The sequence below is a fragment of the Symsagittifera roscoffensis genome, chromosome 1, assembly GCF_963678635.1.
Source record: "Symsagittifera roscoffensis chromosome 1, txSymRosc1.1, whole genome shotgun sequence".
In the NCBI taxonomy this organism is placed as follows: domain Eukaryota; kingdom Metazoa; phylum Xenacoelomorpha; order Acoela; family Convolutidae; genus Symsagittifera; species Symsagittifera roscoffensis.
This window is the reverse complement of record NC_087062.1, coordinates 90,518,600-90,541,318: the sequence shown is the minus strand read 5'-3', so window position 1 is coordinate 90,541,318 and position 22,719 is coordinate 90,518,600. Positions and strand designations below refer to the sequence as shown.

The following is a 22,719-nucleotide window of genomic DNA, read 5'->3' as shown; positions in this document are numbered from 1 at the left end:
CTAGAAAGACAGCATACGCTTAAGGAACAGATAAACAAAAGGAACAGACAATCAAATAACCTGAAAAGTAGGTTAGACGATTGAACTTCTACAACAACGCGAAAAAAAACTGAATTTGAAAAAATTGCTAAGACTTTCCATATAAAAATTTTTCCAGGCACTTTATCACGATATAATAACAACAATCAACGAACAAAAACAGCTGATTAGGTTCCTATACAATAGCTCCAAGATTGGTAATCAATCTTAGTTTCGCCAAGGAGGCAGGGAATCAGGGCTATACATTAAGTTTCAGAACAACGCAAAGTCAAAAAAAAAAGGTTGATAAATTCAACGTAAATTGCTTGATTTGCACCAAAATAGCAAACTAATGCACGTTTTAGCTTAAACATTAATGTGATTGTGTAGTTTTTTTCCTGCAAAATCGCTACGTTGCTTAGACTCAAACTTTTTTTGTCCTGTCATGTTCTAGAAAATTACGCGCAATTTAGTTTCATTTTTAGCAATTCCTTACTGTTTCTGCGTTGTTGAGAATTTAATAGACAGCCCTGTTCTCTCCCCTTACTCATAAAGATGAATATCGCCATTTGTGAAAAATCCAGTGAAATTTTGAAATTATTGATCTTTTTTTAAATCTTTTGGAATAAAATTACCAACAAGAGGCGAAGCGGACATAAAAAAAAAAATTACAATTCGAAAAAAAATTTAAAGTTTTGAAAAAAATAGATGAATCAAAATTTCCGTATGTCTCGAAAAAAAACTAGAAGCTCAACTAAAATTGGAGGCACGTGCTTAATATTGTATAAAATTATAAAACTGATGCGGGATCAAACATGCAAATTTAAATTTTGGGCTGAGCCCAAAACTTTAGTTGTTCCTCTACCTCAATAAGTGAGAAGGTGAAGTTTTTGAGATAATTGATTTCTCTGAAGGAAACAGCTTTTTTCTTACAGAAAAAAAATCAGGAGTCGCCGCTTCTGCGTGGAAAATTATCGCAACTGGTTGTTTCAATCGATTGAGCCCAAAATCTCAGAATCTGGGATGGTAGTTCTCAATAAAATTCAAAAACTTTTAAGAAAGCAGTCAAGAAATCAAAACTTGATTTATACGCGGGCCATAAATTTTGGTGTCAATAATTTTGGACTTATTCGCAAAATGCAAATGAGCTTCTCTCAACCCGACCCTCGACTTGGACGCAAAATCTCAGGTTACGCCAAGTAGTTTTGAGAAAAGTATAAAAAAAACTAATTAAACCAAAAATTAAAATTCGAAGACAATAAGTTTATGCGTAACATTTTTGTGAATAGCCATTAAGGGGTTAATGCAAGGGAGCTTCGCATTACCGTTTATGTCCGTGGAACACACAATGTCATATTTGGGAGGTTAGTTTTCTAGCTAAGTCAAAAAGATTCAAAAACCGTTCTTCAAAAATTTGACTAATCCGAGAGCCATAACTTTATTTGTACAAAAAATTTGAGCGTAGCCGCTTATTCTGGGCAAATTAAATTGAATTTGTTTTTTATTTATTGAAACTTAAAACTTAGTTTTGGGAGAGGTTTTTTTCGAAAAAAAAACAAAAAAAACATCAAAACTTTGGGTGAAATGTTTTTCTACTGACTTTTTCGATGGTTTTGAGAAGACAGTTTTTTGTCTACAAGTGTTTATATAGTTTAGCAATTTCCAATTTGAAGGAAGACAAGTGACCAAAATCAGAAGCTTCATTGAAAGTTTCTGGGGGAAAGTCATTCCATGCCTTCTGTACCTCCGACCTTCTTCTGTAGACAGCGCAGTCTCGTGCTGTTGTTCTGGTCTTTACTGTGAGCTGGTGTCGTTCCGATGCTGCACCAGTTTTTATATGACAGGTAATCAAACGGGGGCTAAAAAGGCAATGATTATTTGCTGGAATTTCTGCCTAAAACTATGATGAGATGAGGCGAGCTTATCATAACGACATGACGCCATCAGGAAAAAGGTAGCAGTTCACGGCCTGTAAGTTCGCTTAAGCGTTTCAAAGCAAATGTCTTGCTTGTTTAGCTGAGCGTCGGGTAGGTAGATTGTAGGCGTTGGAGCTGAAAGGTCTTCAAAGCAGCTTGGTTACAACTTCGTCAAAATGACAATTCATGGTCAATCTTACCAGTGAGTGAGAAAGTGGTGAGCATCCGCTTAGATGGTTCCATCGCAATAGGATGGTCTTTGCACCACTTACTGGCTGCATCATCATTACTGCACACTGTGGTTTCGGTGGAATTTTCGATACTGTGGACGTCCGCATAAACGTAAGTATGCGTTGAGTCGTCGCTTCCACTAGATGCGCTGCGGATGCCTGCAAAGTAAATTAACCAGATTACTGCGCCTAAACAAGATCCTTGACAGACTCTAGCTGACTATGAGCTGCTAGCCGACTTAGTATTTTCACGTACGACCAGGTAGGGAGTTTTTCATAAGACGCAGCAAGTTAGACCGGATCCCAACTTATTCTAGGCGACGAAGAAGAATACTACGATCCACCCTGTCAAACGAGCCCGCTATTTCAGTAGTCTGTACCAAGGTCCATTTCTGCTGACTGCTGAGAGATAATATCGCATTTGGAACGACAGTCCACGTAGTGTCGCCAGAGCAACATCCACTTTGAAAGGCCGCTTGGTCATCGGGAGGGATGTTAGTGTTTCTGCATTGCTTCAAAAACTGTTATTGATTGTTTTTTCGAAAACACGCGACGGTTTTTCCAAAAAGGCTATCGAATGATAGTTCGTGGAGTGATTTGGTTTTTATTTTGTGGATAGGAATAGAGTGCGGGAGGACTTCTTCCCAAATTTTGGCCAACTCTTATTTTGAAGCATTCTGCTGTACATATGGTATGAGATTACTTGCCTACAGTTAGATTTGCCGACTGTTAAATTTTTGTATAGGTGAAATGTAAACTTTTGGCAGGATGCCTTAACATTATCAGTATAAACAGACTTTTTAGAAATGAGTGTTTACCGAAACATATGGAAGTGATATGGAAGTGAAACAGGCATGTGGAAACATGAACCTAGTGCATACCACAAAGTGCAAAATGGAACAGGCATGTGAAAACATGGCTTGTGTTGTGAAAACAAAATAAATGTAAAATAAGAACGTGAAAACATGAAACTAAAGCATACCTCAGAGTAGCAAACTGGAACCAGATCTAAACTAGTATTTATCAATGGTTATTATTATGATAGTTTATCTCTATAAAATATTAAATACTAACCAATCATACTCCATCAAGCTAACAACCTATTTGTTCATAAAGTGTTGAAACTACTTGTAGTTTCAACACCAGAACAATTTGAATTAAACTTAGAATACAGTTGTTCTCATTCTGGAACTAACTCGCACAAACCGGTGTACACTAGATCTATTGAGACTAGGAGATATAAGAGTAAGATTAAGATTGGTATTAGACTAAGAAGTTGCACGAATCTATCCGGCCGAAAATAAGATAGCGTGACGGGCAGACGGTGTACCTTATCTGAAATTACTCTATGAGTACAGTAACCTATACATAACTCATCTGGAGCAACCAACCCTACTTTTAAATAACCTTTCATTGCGCTACACTAATAATTGTACAATAACGACTGATAAAAACAACACTTGTCGTTTTCCTTAACTCAGCTGTAAATTAATTGACATCTTGAAAAAACATTTTTAAATATAAAAATACAAAAATCAGTTTGTATAAATCAAAAATTGATAGTATTATAATTCATCACATCATCCCAGCTTCATCACCTAAAACAGAACAGCGAATTTTAAAAACTAACAATCACCAAAACTAACACCTAACCTTAACGCTCTAACTTTAAAGTATCAAGGCTTATCCTTACTTTCAATTAAATTAATTCCATTTAAATAACAGATCATCAAGGCTTCCCTTGGATCTTTAAATTAAATTATATCTTAAATTTTAAATTTCTCAATATTTAAATCTCTGATCATCAAGCCCTATCCTTGGATCAAAGAGAACAATTTTGTTATCCCCCTCCACATTAAATTACTGTCTAACAACCTCAAACGTCGATTCACTACCCAACCCTTATCAAAGACCCAGAATTAACAGAAATTTTTTTAAAAAAACTAACCATTTTAATTACGCTAAACAGTGAAGAACTTCGGTTACTCATCCTTCACTTGATCCCACTCCTCTTAGATGACCCAGGCTAAAACACTTAAACTTAGTAAGTCATAAAATACTATCTAACGAACTACTTGCGCTCTAATTATACCTGAACCTTGTGGATCGATTTACTATTCTCCAACCCTTGATCACAAATCGCAACCCCTAGGTAAGATTAGGTAGGTCAAATCTTAGCTTAGAATTAGTCACCAGAAAGTACAAACCATTCTTCAGAATCGATATACGCTTTCTCTCCTACCCAAATATACGATCTAAGTTAAGCTAACCACAAAAAATTGTAAGACCTACCAGCTTAAGGCAATAGAATCACTAATCCAGATTGTGCATCCATCATCCTAAACCTTATGTAAACCTTATTTAGAAAAAAAAACAAACAATCATAATACACAATTGTTTAATTAACGACAAAAAATACGACCTCGTAGTCACACCACACAGACAATTAATAGGATATATAAGAACAAAAAGACAAACACTAAGAAAAAAGATAATTATTAAACAAAAACAGATTATTATGAAAAAATTTTCAAAACGAAGAAACGCAGTCTCAGAATCAGAAACAACGGCAATACACGAACTTCATAATTTAAAAGACTCAATAAACAAAAATCACCAAATAGACGATCAATTATATAACAATAACAACAACAGAAGCACAACGAAGCATTTCACCTATTCAACCATATTTTACAACTCCAAAACTAAAAAATCCAACGTTACAACAAAAAATCATACAATCCCTAGTAAAATCCTCTGTTGCACAAAAATATTCACAAATGGATTACAAAACGTTTCGACCAGTAACAAAACCATCATACAAACAACACAGAAATAATTTTGCAGAACACAATAACAATTATGTCATTGGACCAAAAACGACAAAAACTAAAACAAATACTTAAATATTTGCACAAAGTCAAAATGTACCGCAACCGATTTTAAACTCAGTAAATTTTTATGATCAACCACGATCCTCACAAGAACAAAATGAAACTACCCATTTTTTCAACAACGTAAAAACAATGCAAATAGATACCATACTAAAAATCAACCTCATCATTACGCACAAAATTATTTTCCATCAGAAGATGATGAATACTATAATCAGAATCATCAACAATTTTCCTCAAATCAAAATCCTTGTTTTTACAGTATTGATCAACCAGATATTTTTGAACCCTACACACGAAATGAACAAATAGGACAAGCTAAAACTAATCCAACACCTTACAATAACAATTTTCAACAAAAAAAATCCAGTTAATACATATTCATATCAACCGACTCAGATGCAAAATGAAATCCCACTACCATATTAATTACAACAACACGAAATAACAAAAAGCCACCTAACAAATTTTTCTCAAATGCCACAAGCCGCCACTTCATCAAAATTGGATACATAGACGCACAGCTCTTATCCAAACTACCCAGCGCAGCTCAAAAATGGTTTTCAGTTTTACCTAAGAAATAAAATCAGATTGCAAAAGAATTCTCAAAACTGTTTGACTCAGAAAAAAACTAACAACATCAAAGAGTTTTATGCTAATGAAATTCGTAGACTGCCCAAAGAAACAATAAAACAACTTGCAGTAAGAATAGAAACACTAGTCCGAAAAGCAAATTTACTTAATATTCGTGATTATAAAAATACAAAAATGACAGAAATCCTAATGATGACTCTAACATCTCGATTGCGAAAAATAGCAATAAAAAAGAGAGCATCACTTCCTTCCTCAATCCGAGAACCAGACTTAGATTTTAGGAAACTAGTAAATAAACTAGAACAAGCAGAAATCACTATGAAATTAGAAGAAACAGAAAACTTAAAATTACAATATGTAAACAACATCCAAACCACTACTTCATACATAAACGATATCAACGACTCTGATACCGATTTACCCGAAAAAATCACCAAAATTTTATACATCTACGAGTAAAACCCGAATTTCAAAGGAAAACCATCTTTCAAAAAATGGTGTAATTATTGTCGAAGATACGGACACAGTATCTCTGAATGCAGACAAAAAACAACAAGATAATCAAAATAAACCACAAAAGTATAGAGACTCCAACAAATCTTTTCATCAATACATGAAAAAAGATCAAAACTTACCCAACAAACACATTCATAGTAATAATATTTCAGGAAAACCACTTCCAAATAACTCCAACTACTCTAGACAACAATCACCCTATAATACCAATTATAGAGGACAATCACCATACCAAAGAAGTTCACAAAATTTCTTACAAAACAGATATAATCGATCACATAGTCGAAATAGTCAATATCAAAATAACTATTCAAGATCAAATTCATATCAACCCGATTTTTCGTTAAATGCCAGATCCCATTCAAATTCTAGAAACAGAAATTTTTCAAATAATAGATCCAGAAACTCTTCATACAATCGATATAAAAATTATTTAAACAATCGGAATAGAAATTAGTCAAACAATCGAAACTCCAGATATCAAAATAATCGATCACGCGATTATTCGAACAACAGATCAAAATATAATAACTATCAAAATAGATCACGCGATAATTCACAGAACAGAAGCTCAAGCTATAACAACAGACAAAAAAACTACTCTCAATCACCACATAGGAATAACACACGTTATCAAAATTCACAACAAAATTATAACAACAGACAAAAAAACTACTCTCAATCACCACATAGGAATAACACACGTTATCAAAATTCACAACAAAATACACCTAAACATCAAAGACAAAAAAAATCAAGTACAATCATCTGAAGAAACTCAACCAGACCCCCACCCCCCAGTATTGTGAATAACGAAAGTACAGAATTACAATTAAACAACATCAATTGCGAATTCACAGATAGCGAAAGTGATACAGAAAACACAATTTCAATTAACATGATAAACGTTGAAAATGATTATGAGCCTTTTATATATGAACAACCGATATATTCTCACATATATCAAAACCATGATCAATTTCTTATAAATTATTATAGAAGACCTATACCCAATAAAACAACAAAAGAAAAGATACAAAGAATAATAGAAGAAGTAACAGAAGATAAATCCACAGAATGCTCAAACACAAATTATATTTATCAATACAAACCTAAAAAAACACATTTGCAAAAAGAAAAAAAATGAACAATCTCAATTCTTTTAGAAAGTCCAAAATCAAAACAATTGCAAACACCAGATCTTGAAATGGATTTTTTAATAGATTCTGGAGCAGAATCAAATATGATAAACATTCCCACTTGGAATGAAATCAAAATTCTACATCCCCAATTTATACCCTTCAAAACAACAAGTAGACTAGCAACCGCACAAGGATCAACCTTAACAATCATTGGAAAAATACAACTCTTCTTTGTTCCCACTCGAACAATGGAACAAAACAAACTCATAAGCAAACCATTTAAACAAACCTTCCATATCACTGATATAAAACACATTATCATTGGAATACCATTTTTTACTAAATATATACCAACAATAAATATCTTGAATAGTAAAATTCATAAAAAAGACAAATACACAAGAATGAAAAACACCTCTTTGACATTTGTTCAAAGAATAAACAAACAAATTTCATTTTTCTCAAAATTTAACCCCATATATAATCAGGAACAAAAACCCCTGAAACCACTATCGGGAAACATGTATAATTTCTCGATCAAACTAATTCACCAATATGATAAAGAGCAAAACAAACAACATCTCTTTATATCTGACCTTGAATTCAGACCAATCCATAAATTTTTTCGAGTAACAATTCCATCTAATAAATACATGAAAGACTCAAGCTCTGATATGAGTTCTCTACACAAATATAACAACTCTCCATATAAATTAACCCTACCACTAGGACTCTTAGGTTATTGTGAAACTAACGCGACAGTTGTCCCAAAAAAAAAATAGCGTATCGAGTAAATAATTTTTTACAACTATTAGATATATGTCAATCAACAATTCTTGATGAACAACCGAATTCAGATAACACAAAAAGAAAACGAACAACTAGCTGACCTATTATTACAATACCCAAAAGTTTACGCAACATCAAAATTTGACGTAGGAAAAAAAATTCACTATTACATTTACCCTTAAAACCTGACGCAGTTTTCAAAAAACAACGAGCAAGTAAAGTCCCAATTCACTTGCAAGATAAAATTAACCGATTACTTGAAATACTAGTACAATATGAAACCATCTCCCCTGTAAATAAAGAAGAACAGCCAAAAGTTAACACATTTATAAACCCCGTTATCATCATAGCGAAAAAAGAATCATTAAAAATCGTTCTAGATGCAATATATTTAAATTCATTCATTGATGAATCTAAATGTAATTGGCCTTTTGAATCAATTCAAGTAATTCTCACAAAAATAAACGGTAAAGACTTTACAACAGCAGATATCAATAGTGCATATAATCAAATGCCACTAGATGAACAATCACGACGATTAACAAAATTCGTTATTGGAAATCAACAATACGAATTCAACCGATTATTCTATGGAATTTCCATAGGACAGCAGCATTTTCAGCATTTATGAGTAAAATTTTTGGGCCATTATTACTCAATAAAAATATAATTACAAATTTAGACGATGTTTTTATGCAATTGCAAACAAAAGACGAAATGTTTACTGTCTTAGAAAAATATCATCAAATATTACTACAAGAAAACATGAAGGCAGCCCCAGATAAATTACACTTTTTCCTGACACGAGTAAAATTCCTTGTACATATTATAGAAAGAAACAATATAATTCCATTAAAATCTCGTAAAGACGCAATCCAAAAACTCCAACTACCTTCAAATAAGAAAAAACACAAGAAATGCAGCTATACGTAAGACCATTTTACAACATCCTTAGACGGCAAAATAATTTGGAATGGACAACAGAACATCAAAAGCGATTCGAAGGGATAAAACTCTTCTCACCGAACATTTATCAAACACTATTTCAGATCACGATCAACCATTTTATGCTATGTGCGACGCCTCCAAATTTGGCATCGGCGCATTATTATTATAATTTCACAATGGAACAAATAAAATGAACCTCATTTCAGCAAACTCTAGGCTATTTACACAAGCTGAACTTAGACTCTCTACCCTCATGAGAGAATGCACAGCTATAATATATACACTTACAGAATATGAATTTTTAATATTTGGATCTAAACATCCAACAGTTCTATTTTCAGACCATGAACCAATAAATTTTCTCAGTACACAAAAATCAAACCTAAACCATAGAGTTTACAGATTTTAACTTATTATTTTGAAATATCCAAATTTACATATAGTTTGGACAGCAGTAAAAATCTTGCACTACCCGACACTCTCAGTAAAAATACACCACCTGAATTATTGACACGAAAAACATCAGTTGAAATACCACAAATAATAAAATTTTTCCTTGCAAAAGATGAAACATCACCAAGATTACAATGCAAATATGCAATAAAAACTGATGTAGAACAATCACAAATGAATAATCTACAACATTTTCCACTATATCTAGATTGCCAAAACAGTCATTACGAAGTAGATTTACTAGGAACATCTACATTCAAACCGATACCAAACTCTTTATGGATAAAAAACAGTACACAGCAAAAATTACTCGAATAAAAACAAAATAAAAAAGATCTATTCCCTTTATTAAAAAAAAAATCTCACTGATAATGTAAATTTAACAGGCTCACCAAATACTGATTCAAAGTATACAATTAAACATGTTTTTAACCTTCATGACCCACTAGATGCAATACCTCTATCAAAATTGGAAACTGAAAACATTTTTCTACTAATAACAGAAAAAATAACACTCGAACTCAAAAACCTTGACCTAGTCATTAAAAACTTAAAATCTTGGCACAAATATAAAACCAAGCCAATGAAAGCAGATGCAACCATACTAGGAAACAAAACCCTTCTTAGATATTTCAGAAAATTTAACGACACCTCAATCAATGAAAATACGGATAGCCTAGAATACCAATCACCTGATATCAAAGTACCCTGCTTACCATTGAGTATGATGCTTATAGCTTTTCATACCTCTCACTGTTTACCCACTAAAGGATACTCAGGAGCAGAAAAAAAACATATTCAAATTTTATACAAAACTTTTGTTTCCCAAATGCACCGATTTGGATAAAAAAAATATGCAAGGATTGCATAAGATGTCAATTAAACAAACCATACCCAAATCAAACACAAATCGCAGAAAAACAAGATTTTGAAGCACAAAGATTAAATTTCAATCACAGAATCTCTTTCGACACAAAAGGACCAATATCACCATCCTCAGAAGGAAACTCATATATAATGATAATAGTAGACGCATTCACACACAACGTAGCACTTAACCTGGTACCTCATTGTAATGCTTATTATGCTTATACAACACTTTATGAACACTGGATAGCAAAATTCGGTTTACCCGAAATCATTGTTACAGACAATGGCACTGAATTTATAAACAACGAAATCATTACACTATGCCACTCATATAACATTAAACACAAACCACGTACATTTCATGCACCTTGGACTAATGGTTTGGTCGAAGGCATGATTCGATCGCTACAAGAATATCTTAGATGTATCATTAACGGAAATGACACACGATATACTGAATGGTCAACAGGCGTAAAATTATTCCCACTATCTTATAATTCACAAATCACAACAACCCTAGGTCTATCACCCTATCAAATAGTTTTCCACCAGAAACCACGGAAACCAATAATGTTCGCAGCAAATTCTTCAAAAAATACACAAGGTTATTGCCAACCAACTAAAGAATCAATATGTTACAATTTACCACTACACACCCATGATGAAGATCATTTTCATCATCCACAAATCTTAAAATTAGCTTCCGGAACACACATCGAATGGATTTTAAACAGAGACAAAAAACACAATGAAATTTACCAGAAAGTAACAAAAAAACTGTTACAAGACAAAACATATTTCCCAAATAAATTCTCGAATTACCCCAGCCCTTTTAAAAACTGGAACATATGTTTTAAATCCAAATTTTACAACACAAAAAGGAATTTCTGAAAAGTCACAACTACTCCGAAGAGAACCGTATCCAAAAATTGGTAAACCCACGGATGTAACTTACAAACTTACAGACTTGAACAAAAAAGAAATCGTTCAACATCTAATCTTTTACCTTACTACCCAAAAGAGTACGCACTTCGAGAACTTACTCAATTATACCCTCTTACAGGACTATAAGTCATTCAAAATAGTTCAGAACAAAATTAAAAACAAAACACTGATATGCAAATCATACAAAAACAATTAGATAAAAAAAGAAAAAGAACTTGCCAAATAAAAATCAAAAATTTAGACACCAAAAATAAACCTGAAACAGAAAGAAAAAAATCAAAAATTAGAAGAAAACAATTATACCACAAGATCAAAATCAAAAATCTCTACATTGACAAGCATCGCGACTTCGAAATCAGCCACGAAAAGATTACAAAACATTCATGCCACAATCTAAAATATTAAAGAAAATTGAATTTTAAAAACCACTTTACATTCATTAACATTTTCACCTCTTAAAGATGTTTTCATGGACCGAAGATTTTCTCAAAATTCAAGCTGAAAAGCACTTGAACAAAATAGTTCAACTTCAGCCAATTAGAAGCATTTCCGAATCATTACCTCATTTTTAACACGGTTTCATTAGCCGACAAACAACCACCCTCAAGCTAATCTCTAACTAGAACTCAAAGACCTCCAGGTCAACAATAAGCAAACCACTAAACATTGACACCTGAAATAAACAAAGTTTCAAAATTCAACCCGCCCCTATCAAGCAGTACAAAGATTAACAATATTGTACCAATTTAGACTTCAAAAACACCTCAGACAAAAATATTAATTTAGCCCAAAGAACAAAATGGATATGATCATTTAGCCTAAAGTACAAAATCTCTCAGATACCCCCAATCATCCGATAAATAAGAACAAAACCAAGAAGACACTTAGGAGCCCTCCAAACTTTACCCTCTCAAAACTTGCCAAAATCCAACCCACTTGTCAAAATCAATAAAAAATCCGACCACATACGATCGTTTCGGGAGATTGTATCATGATACAAGTCGTTTCAATACTTTACAAGTAAATAGGCTGTTAGTTTGCTGAAGCATGATTGGTTAGTATTTAATATTTTTAAAGTGTTGAAACTACTTGTAGTTTCAACACCAGAACAATTTGAATTAAACTTAGAATACAGTTGTTCTCATTCTGGAACTAACTCGAGCTAATCAGTGTACAATAGGTCTATTGAGACTAGGAGATATAAGAGTAAGAATAAGATTGGTATTAGACTAAGAAGATGCACGAATCTATCCGGCCGAAAATAAGATAGCGTGACGAGCAGACAATGTACCTTATCTGAAATTACTCTATGAGTACAGTAACCTATACATAAACATGTTGATTTTAATCCTTGTAACTGTGGAAGCTAAAAACCCGCAACCGCCTTTTTATCACTTCATCGTGGAGTCGACGCGATGAAAAAATTTGTTCGAACGCTAGAAGCAACGATGATTTTAATCCTTTTCATTGAAGAATATTACAGTAAACGGAAAATTTCTGCTTGAATAATTTTCAATTTTTTTTTCCAAAAATGCTATTCAACAACTACCACATCAATCCCCACCAATAATGTCCCAGGATCCTCCTCCAACAACAACAATTATTCAATCAAATAACCCTCAATCATCAACACGTATCTCTTTTCAAGACAATATATACATACACATTTGAAGAGAGACACGCACGATTGTCCGAACCACTAGAACCAGTAATTCGCCAAGCACCTCGAGGCGAACCACATTACGAACCAGTATATAATATATACCCCCCTCTCCAACAAGATCTTAATAGAGAGAGAGACACCAAAGTCAAAACCAAAGTACGCTCGAAATAAATAGACAAATTATCCATCCACGACGAAGTAGAAATTTACAAAACCCCAGAGTTCAATTCAGCATACCTCACTCACCTACAGCAAATCCAATAAACCTTTCTAGCAGTACAATTCAAACTACCCCACAGGCTCCAGTACAACAAAACACATCCAACGTTCCCTCAGATTAATTAGGTTCAACTCTTACATCTTCGTATTCAGGACTATCGTACACATGTATAATTTAAAGATAAAAATTTTTCAAACTCTTTTCTTTTTCAGTTTTTCAGGACCTGATCCCAACAATCCTTCATCTCGAAGCGGACGCCAGGATTTACTAGTCACACACTATGACTGTGAAGAAATTGAACAAAAAACATTACACAAATATGCAAAAAACCAAGTCACTCAATGTGAATCCGAACCACAATCAAACGAAACAACAAATGTAATAGCAACACTTTACTCAAAAGCCAGAGCTACAACACTAATAAGATACAAATTCACTGCAACATTTTCCGAAAAGAAAGTACATTGTTCCCAAGTTTCAACCGGAAACAAAAACAGATTAGACCATGAATCTTTCTACCAAAGTAACATCAAAAGACAATTACACCTCAGCCTTGACGATTGCAAAAACGAATTTAAGAGACTAAAGATGACATCAAACAAAGACACAAAAAAAATAAACAAACAAATTTCATTTTTCTCAAAATTTAACCCCATATATAATCAGGAACAAAAACCCCTGAAACCACTATCGGGAAACATGTATAATTTCTCGATCAAACTAATTCACCAATATGATAAAGAGCAAAACAAACAACATCTCTTTATATCTGACCTTGAATTCAGACCAATCCATAAATTTTTTCGAGTAACAATTCCATCTAATAAATACATGAAAGACTCAAGCTCTGATATGATTTCTCTACACAAATATAACAACTCTCCATATAAATTAACCCTACCACTAGGACTCTTAGGTTATTGTGAAACTAACGCGACAGTTGTCCCAAAAAAAAATAGCGTATCGAGTAAATAATTTTTTACAACTATTAGATATATGTCAATCAACAATTCTTGATGAACAACCGAATTCAGATAACACAAAAAGAAAACGAACAACTAGCTGACCTATTATTACAATACCCAAAAGTTTACGCAACATCAAAATTTGACGTAGGAAAAAAAATTCACTATTACATTTACCCTTAAAACCTGACGCAGTTTTCAAAAAACAACGAGCAAGTAAGTCCCAATTCACTTGCAAGATAAAATTAACCGATTACTTGAAATACTAGTACAATATGAAACCATCTCCCCTGTAAATAAAGAAGAACAGCCAAAAGTTAACACATTTATAAACCCCGTTATCATCATAGCGAAAAAAGAATCATTAAAAATCGTTCTAGATGCAATATATTTAAATTCATTCATTGATGAATCTAAATGTAATTGGCCTTTTGAATCAATTCAAGTAATTCTCACAAAAATAAACGGTAAAGACTTTACAACAGCAGATATCAATAGTGCATATAATCAAATGCCACTAGATGAACAATCACGACGATTAACAAAATTCGTTATTGGAAATCAACAATACGAATTCAACCGATTATTCTATGGAATTTCCATAGGACAGCAGCATTTTCAGCATTTATGAGTAAAATTTTTGGGCCATTATTACTCAATAAAAATATAATTACATATTTAGACGATGTTTTTATGCAATTGCAAACAAAAGACGAAATGTTTACTGTCTTAGAAAAATATCATCAAATATTACTACAAGAAAACATGAAGGCAGCCCCAGATAAATTACACTTTTTCCTGACACGAGTAAAATTCCTTGTACATATTATAGAAAGAAACAATATAATTCCATTAAAATCTCGTAAAGACGCAATCCAAAAACTCCAACTACCTTCAAATAAGAAAAAACACAAGAAATGCAGCTATACGTAAGACCATTTTACAACATCCTTAGACGGCAAAATAATTTGGAATGGACAACAGAACATCAAAAGCGATTCGAAGGGATAAAACTCTTCTCACCGAACATTTATCAAACACTATTTCAGATCACGATCAACCATTTTATGCTATGTGCGACGCCTCCAAATTTGGCATCGGCGCATTATTATTATAATTTCACAATGGAACAAATAAAATGAACCTCATTTCAGCAAACTCTAGGCTATTTACACAAGCTGAACTTAGACTCTCTACCCTCATGAGAGAATGCACAGCTATAATATATACACTTACAGAATATGAATTTTTAATATTTGGATCTAAACATCCAACAGTTCTATTTTCAGACCATGAACCAATAAATTTTCTCTGTACACAAAAATCAAACCTAAACCATAGAGTTTACAGATTTCAACTTATTATTTTGAAATATCCAAATTTACATATAGTTTGGACAGCAGTAAAAATCTTGCACTACCCGACACTCTCAGTAAAAATACACCACCTGAATTATTGACACGAAAAACATCAGTTGAAATACCACAAATAATAAAATTTTTCCTTGCAAAAGATGAAACATCACCAAGATTACAATGCAAATATGCAATAAAAACTGATGTAGAACAATCACAAATGAATAATCTACAACATTTTCCACTATATCTAGATTGCCAAAACAGTCATTACGAAGTAGATTTACTAGGAACATCTACATTCAAACCGATACCAAACTGTTTATGGATAAAAAACAGTACACAGCAAAAATTACTCGAATAAAAACAAAATAAAAAAGATCTATTCCCTTTATTAAAAAAAAAATCTCACTGATAATGTAAATTTAACAGGCTCACCAAATACTGATTCAAAGTATACAATTAAACATGTTTTTAACCTTCATGACCCACTAGATGCAATACCTCTATCAAAATTGGAAACTGAAAACATTTTTCTACTAATAACAGAAAAAATAACACTCGAACTCAAAAACCTTGACCTAGTCATTAAAAACTTAAAATCTTGGCACAAATATAAAACCAAGCCAATGAAAGCAGATGCAACCATACTAGGAAACAAAACCCTTCTTAGATATTTCAGAAAATTTAACGACACCTCAATCAATGAAAATACGGATAGCCTAGAATACCAATCACCTGATATCAAAGTACCCTGCTTACCATTGAGTATGATGCTTATAGCTTTTCATACCTCTCACTGTTTACCCACTAAAGGATACTCAAGAGCAGAAAAAAACATATTCAAATTTTATACAAAACTTTTGTTTCCCAAATGCACCGATTTGGATAAAAAAAATATGCAAGGATTGCATAAGATGTCAATTAAACAAACCATACCCAAATCAAAAACAAATCGCAGAAAAACAAGATTTTGAAGCACAAAGATTAAATTTCAATCACAGAATCTCTTTCGACACAAAAGGACCAATATCACCATCCTCAGAAGGAAACTCATATATAATGATAATAGTAGACGCATTCACACACAACGTAGCACTTAACCTGGTACCTCATTGTAATGCTTATTATGCTTATACAACACTTTATGAACACTGGATAGCAAAATTCGGTTTACCCGAAATCATTGTTACAGACAATGGCACTGAATTTATAAACAACGAAATCATTACACTATGCCACTCATATAACATTAAACACAAACCACGTACATTTCATGCACCTTGGACTAATGGTTTGGTCGAAGGCATGATTCGATCGCTACAAGAATATCTTAGATGTATCATTAACGGAAATGACACACGATATACTGAATGGTAAACAGGCGTAAAATTATTCCCACTATCTTATAATTCACAAATCACAACAACCCTAGGTCTATCACCCTATCAAATAGTTTTCCACCAGAAACCACGGAAACCAATAATGTTCGCAGCAAATTCTTCAAAAAATACACAAGGTTATTGCCAACCAACTAAAGAATCAATATGTTACAATTTACCACTACACACCCATGATGAAGATCATTTTCATCATCCACAAATCTTAAAATTAGCTTCCGGAACACACATCGAATGGATTTTAAACAGAGACAAAAAACACAATGAAATTTACCAGAAAGTAACAAAAAAACTGTTACAAGACAAAACATATTTCCCAAATAAATTCTCGAATTACCCCAGCCCTTTTAAAAACTGGAACATATGTTTTAAATCCAAATTTTACAACACAAAAAGGAATTTCTGAAAAGTCACAACTACTCCGAAGAGAGCCGTATCCAAAAATTGGTAAACCCACGGATGTAACTTACAAACTTACAGACTTGAACAAAAAAGAAATCGTTCAACATCTAATCTTTTACCTTACTACCCAAAAGAGTACGCACTTCGAGAACTTACTCAATTATACCCTCTTACAGGACTATAAGTCATTCAAAATAGTTCAGAACAAAATTAAAAACAAAACACTGATATGCAAATCAAACAAAAACAATTAGATAAAAAAAGAAAAAGAACTTGCCAAATAAAAATCAAAAATTTAGACACCAAAAATAAACCTGAAACAGAAAGAAAAAAATCAAAAATTAGAAGAAAAGAATTATACCACAAGATCAAAATCAAAAATCTCTACATTGACAAGCATCGCGACTTCGAAATCAGCCACGAAAAGATTACAAAACATTCATGCCACAATCTAAAATATTAAAGAAAATTGAATTTTAAAAACCACTTTACATTCATTAACATTTTCACCTCTTAAAGATGTTTTCATGGACCGAAGATTTTCTCAAAATTCAAGCTGAAAAGCACTTGAACAAAATAGTTCAACTTCAGCCAATTAGAAGCATTTCCGAATCATTACCTCATTTTTAACACGGTTTCATTAGCCGACAAACAACCACCCTCAAGCTAATCTCTAACTAGAACTCAAAGACCTCCAGGTCAACAATAAGCAAACCACTAAACATTGACACCTGAAATAAACAAAGTTTCAAAATTCAACCCGCCCCTATCAAGCAGTACAAAGATTAACAATATTGTACCAATTTAGACTTCAAAAACACCTCAGACAAAAATATTAATTTAGCCCAAAGAACAAAATGGATATGATCATTTAGCCTAAAGTACAAAATCTCTCAGATACCCCCAATCATCCGATAAATAAGAACAAAACCAAGAAGACACTTAGGAGCCCTCCAAACTTTACCCTCTCAAAACTTGCCAAAATCCAACCCACTTGTCAAAATCAATAAAAAATCCGACCACATACGATCGTTTCGGGAGATTGTATCATGATACAAGTCGTTTCAATACTTTACAAGTAAATAGGCTGTTAGTTTGCTGAAGCATGATTGGTTAGTATTTAATATTTTTAAAGTGTTGAAACTACTTGTAGTTTCAACACCAGAACAATTTGAATTAAACTTAGAATACAGTTGTTCTCATTCTGGAACTAACTCGAGCTAATCAGTGTACAATAGGTCTATTGAGACTAGGAGATATAAGAGTAAGAATAAGATTGGTATTAGACTAAGAAGATGCACGAATCTATCCGGCCGAAAATAAGATAGCGTGACGAGCAGACAATGTACCTTATCTGAAATTACTCTATGAGTACAGTAACCTATACATAAACATGTTGATTTTAATCCTTGTAACTGTGGAAGCTAAAAACCCGCAACCGCCTTTTTATCACTTCATCGTGGAGTCGACGCGATGAAAAAATTTGTTCGAACGCTGGAAGCAACGATGATTTTAATCCTTTTCATTGAAGAATATTACAGTAAACGGAAAATTTCTGCTTGAATAATTTTCAATTTTTTTTTCCAAAAATGCTATTCAACAACTACCACATCAATCCCCACCAATAATGTCCCAGGATCCTCCTCCAACAACAACAATTATTCAATCAAATAACCCTCAATCATCAACACGTATCTCTTTTCAAGACAATATATACATACACATTTGAAGAGAGACACGCACGATTGTCCGAACCACTAGAACCAGTAATTCGCCAAGCACCTCGAGGCGAACCACATTACGAACCAGTATATAATATATACCCCCCTCTCCAACAAGATCTTAATAGAGAGAGAGACACCAAAGTCAAAACCAAAGTACGCTCGAAATAAATAGACAAATTATCCATCCACGACGAAGTAGAAATTTACAAAACCCCAGAGTTCAATTCAGCATACCTCACTCACCTACAGCAAATCCAATAAACCTTTCTAGCAGTACAATTCAAACTACCCCACATGCTCCAGTACAACAAAACACATCCAACGTTCCCTCAGATTAATTAGGTTCAACTCTTACATCTTCATATTCAGGACTATCGTACACATGTATAATTTAAAGATAAAAATTTTTCAAACTCTTTTCTTTTTCAGTTTTTCAGGACCTGATCCCAACAATCCTTCATCTCGAAGCGGACGCCAGGATTTACTAGTCACACACTATGACTGTGAAGAAATTGAACAAAAAACATTACACAAATATGCAAAAAACCAAGTCACTCAATGTGAATCCGAACCACAATCAAACGAAACAACAAATGTAATAGCAACACTTTACTCAAAAGCCAGAGCTACAACACTAATAAGATACAAATTCACTGCAACATTTTCCGAAAAGAAAGTACATTGTTCCCAAGTTTCAACCGGAAACAAAAACAGATTAGACCATGAATCTTTCTACCAAAGTAACATCAAAAGACAATTACACCTCAGCCCTGACGATTGCAAAAACGAATTTAAGAGACTAAAGATGACATCAAACAAAGACACAAAAAGAAAACTAGTAACTTTTCAAGTTTTCACAGACTCAGCACATCAAGTTGAACTTGAAAAACACCAAGGTCATATATGACTAGATAACAAATTCTTTTTTCACGGAGCACATGGAAGATTAACATATGATCTCCATGATAAAAATTGGAATAAGCAATCCCTCAAATTGTAAAGCAGATACAAAAAATAAACGATACCAAATAATAATGTTTTTCGATTGGAAAATACAACTTGAAAAAGTACAACTAACACGTGATTTAAAAGATGACACTATAATTTATCAGGGTATCAGACTCCCCTGCAAAAACGACCAAGGATATTGCGATCCTACTACGCGCACACAAGCAACAATCGTTTGGTTCCCCGAACACACATGTACAACGTTTTAAGTAGCAAAAATACACGCTAGAATAATAAAATTTCATCAAAAATTTTTTATTAAATCGATCACGTTTGAAGATGTAAACCCTGGCTAAATTAGACATAGTAATTATAACTTTAGAAACATCCATAATATAGAGAATAAATTGACACGTTTCCAAATATACCCAGAAACAGAACTTGCATTTAAATACAACACACCACTTTACAAAACACAATATTCAGAAATTCTTGTCGAATACGAAGACGGTTTCGACATGAATACAGGAAAATTAATTATACATCTAATGGCTACATCTCGCTCATACACTGACGAGAACTCATATGTCTGTAAAATTTCAAAAGAAAACAGGAAGAGCCGGTGGAAAATTAAAACCACAAGATACAGACAGTACACGTTTACAAGAACTATCACTCATGAACAACACTCATTTTGGCGCAATCCACTATGACATACACTTAGACATGAAATTAAATTACACAATAAGTAGAATCTTTCAAGAAATGTCTTTGACAGAATTTGAAACACCATTACGTCGCCAATCCGTGTTATTTGGTTTTTGCGGAATCGGTGCCAAAAAGCTAGAAATCGTGTGTCCCGGATTCCGGAACACACGCATTTTCTTTGATAATTTTAGATTCCGTGGATTCCTAATTCAAACCAGTTTGTATGTGACCAGCTTTTGTCATGGATTCCGGGACAGCTAAAACCACCGATTTTGTGGCCAATCCCGGAATCCATGACAAAAACCATGGAATCCGATACCATATTAAAACGCATTAAAAAACGGTTTCACCATGGATTCCTAGGCTTTTGGCTTCTGCGTGTTCTGGAATCCGGGACTTTACCAAGGGACCGGATTCCATGACATTTTACAACAATTATCAATACACAAAATTAGAAATGTTTAGTGTTTTGCCATGGATTCCATGATTAACACAACTGTTAATGATACCATGATTAACAAAAGAAATCTTTTAGTGACTTAAGTGACTTCTTTCGAAAAGAAAGAGGTTAAAAAACTATTGTATACTCTATACAGTTCAACTGTATCACTCTATACTGTATACTATATACTCTATACTGTATACTGTATATACAGATTTTTCAATTAGTTTAGTTTCACTAGTTTTACATGTATTTGATGTTCTTGTTGTAGAACAACAATATTCATTCTTCTAGAACATTTAAAATGTACAGGATTTCGGCATGCATTTTTTTAAAAACAGGTTAATGTAACCGTTACCGTAACGTGACAATGGGGACCATTTGTCATTTACAGGATTTCAGCATTCTAGCAAATTTTATAATTAGTTTAGTTTAACTAGTTTCATTTGATGTTCAACATTTGAAGTTCAGAAAAACAGCCAGTGAGTTGAATATGAATACTACTCATGATTATTCAACACTAAAACTTGAGTCTCATAAACTATTCAACACTTAAGCTTGAGTCTCATAATAGGATAAGTTAGTAACTTGTTGTCAGAAAAAGTTTGCACGCGCGTGCGCACAACTCAGTGTCAAGATTCACACTATATCATATAGTAACTATGACAGTTACTTTAAATCACCATTGCATAAATTCAATTCACCATTGTTTGGAAAAAAGTCCTTCATCGAAAGATTCAACAAAAGTTACTCACAATTGTCAACTTGAACAATGGAATTATGGAATAAATTTTTAATTTCTGGCGCCGACTCGGACATTAACCGTCAGTTTGTTGACTGTAACATTCTGGATGCAATTGACGAAAAATTTATCCAAAAAAGTACGACAAGTTATCAAAGATTCTTGAAGAGATGCTCGCAGGGACGGATAAGTGGATCGTTTCTGATGTTCTTCGTCAGATATCTGTGCGGGGACAATCAAAAAAAGCTACAATTTTAGCAGTAAGTAACTCTTCACAAATTTATCGTTTTCAGTCACCAAACATTTTTTATGTTGATTAATTCAACTTCAATTACGTTCAATTACGTTCATCTTTACGTTCAATTAAAATTCAACTTTCAATAAAATTTATATCCAATTGGGACAACACAACACTGTTTAGGCTCGCGTAATGCAACTCGTAATTCTTCGTGGTTCAAGAGAAATGCCTTGGACCAAGACTCGGAAGGAGCTAGTAAAATGTTTCTTCGTTCCAATGTTCATACCTGACGAAGTTGATCCTTATAAAGCGCTCAAAGCAACCGAAACTTCATTTTCATTTGAACAGTGCGGCACTCAATCAAACCTACCTCAAACATTGGAAGAGTCAAGACACGTTTCCAGGATAATGAAACGATCAAAATTTATGTCTATAACAGCTGACAACTCCCAACAACTATGGGGACAAGTGCTGAAACTGATACGACAAAAAAAATTCAAATAAGCACATTTGTTAAATTGATTCGACAATCCGCATTCAGCCGTAAAAAGACGTATTCTGGGTATAGAAAGAATGACACAAATGTCTTACGAGTTT

The 22,719-nt window shown here is 33.3% G+C and overlaps 1 long non-coding RNA gene across 1 annotated transcript; it reads right to left on the bottom strand.

The window, feature by feature from the left end:
- Positions 1–1,608: 1,608 nt before the first annotated feature.
- LOC134857206 (uncharacterized) lies at positions 1,609–3,181 on the bottom strand. The gene is made up of 3 exons (XR_010164883.1): positions 3,147–3,181; positions 2,135–2,323; positions 1,609–1,877 (listed from the first exon to the last, which is right to left on the bottom strand). It is a non-coding gene; the product is annotated as an uncharacterized LOC134857206 (long non-coding RNA).
- Between the last annotated feature and the right edge of the window lie 19,538 nt (positions 3,182–22,719).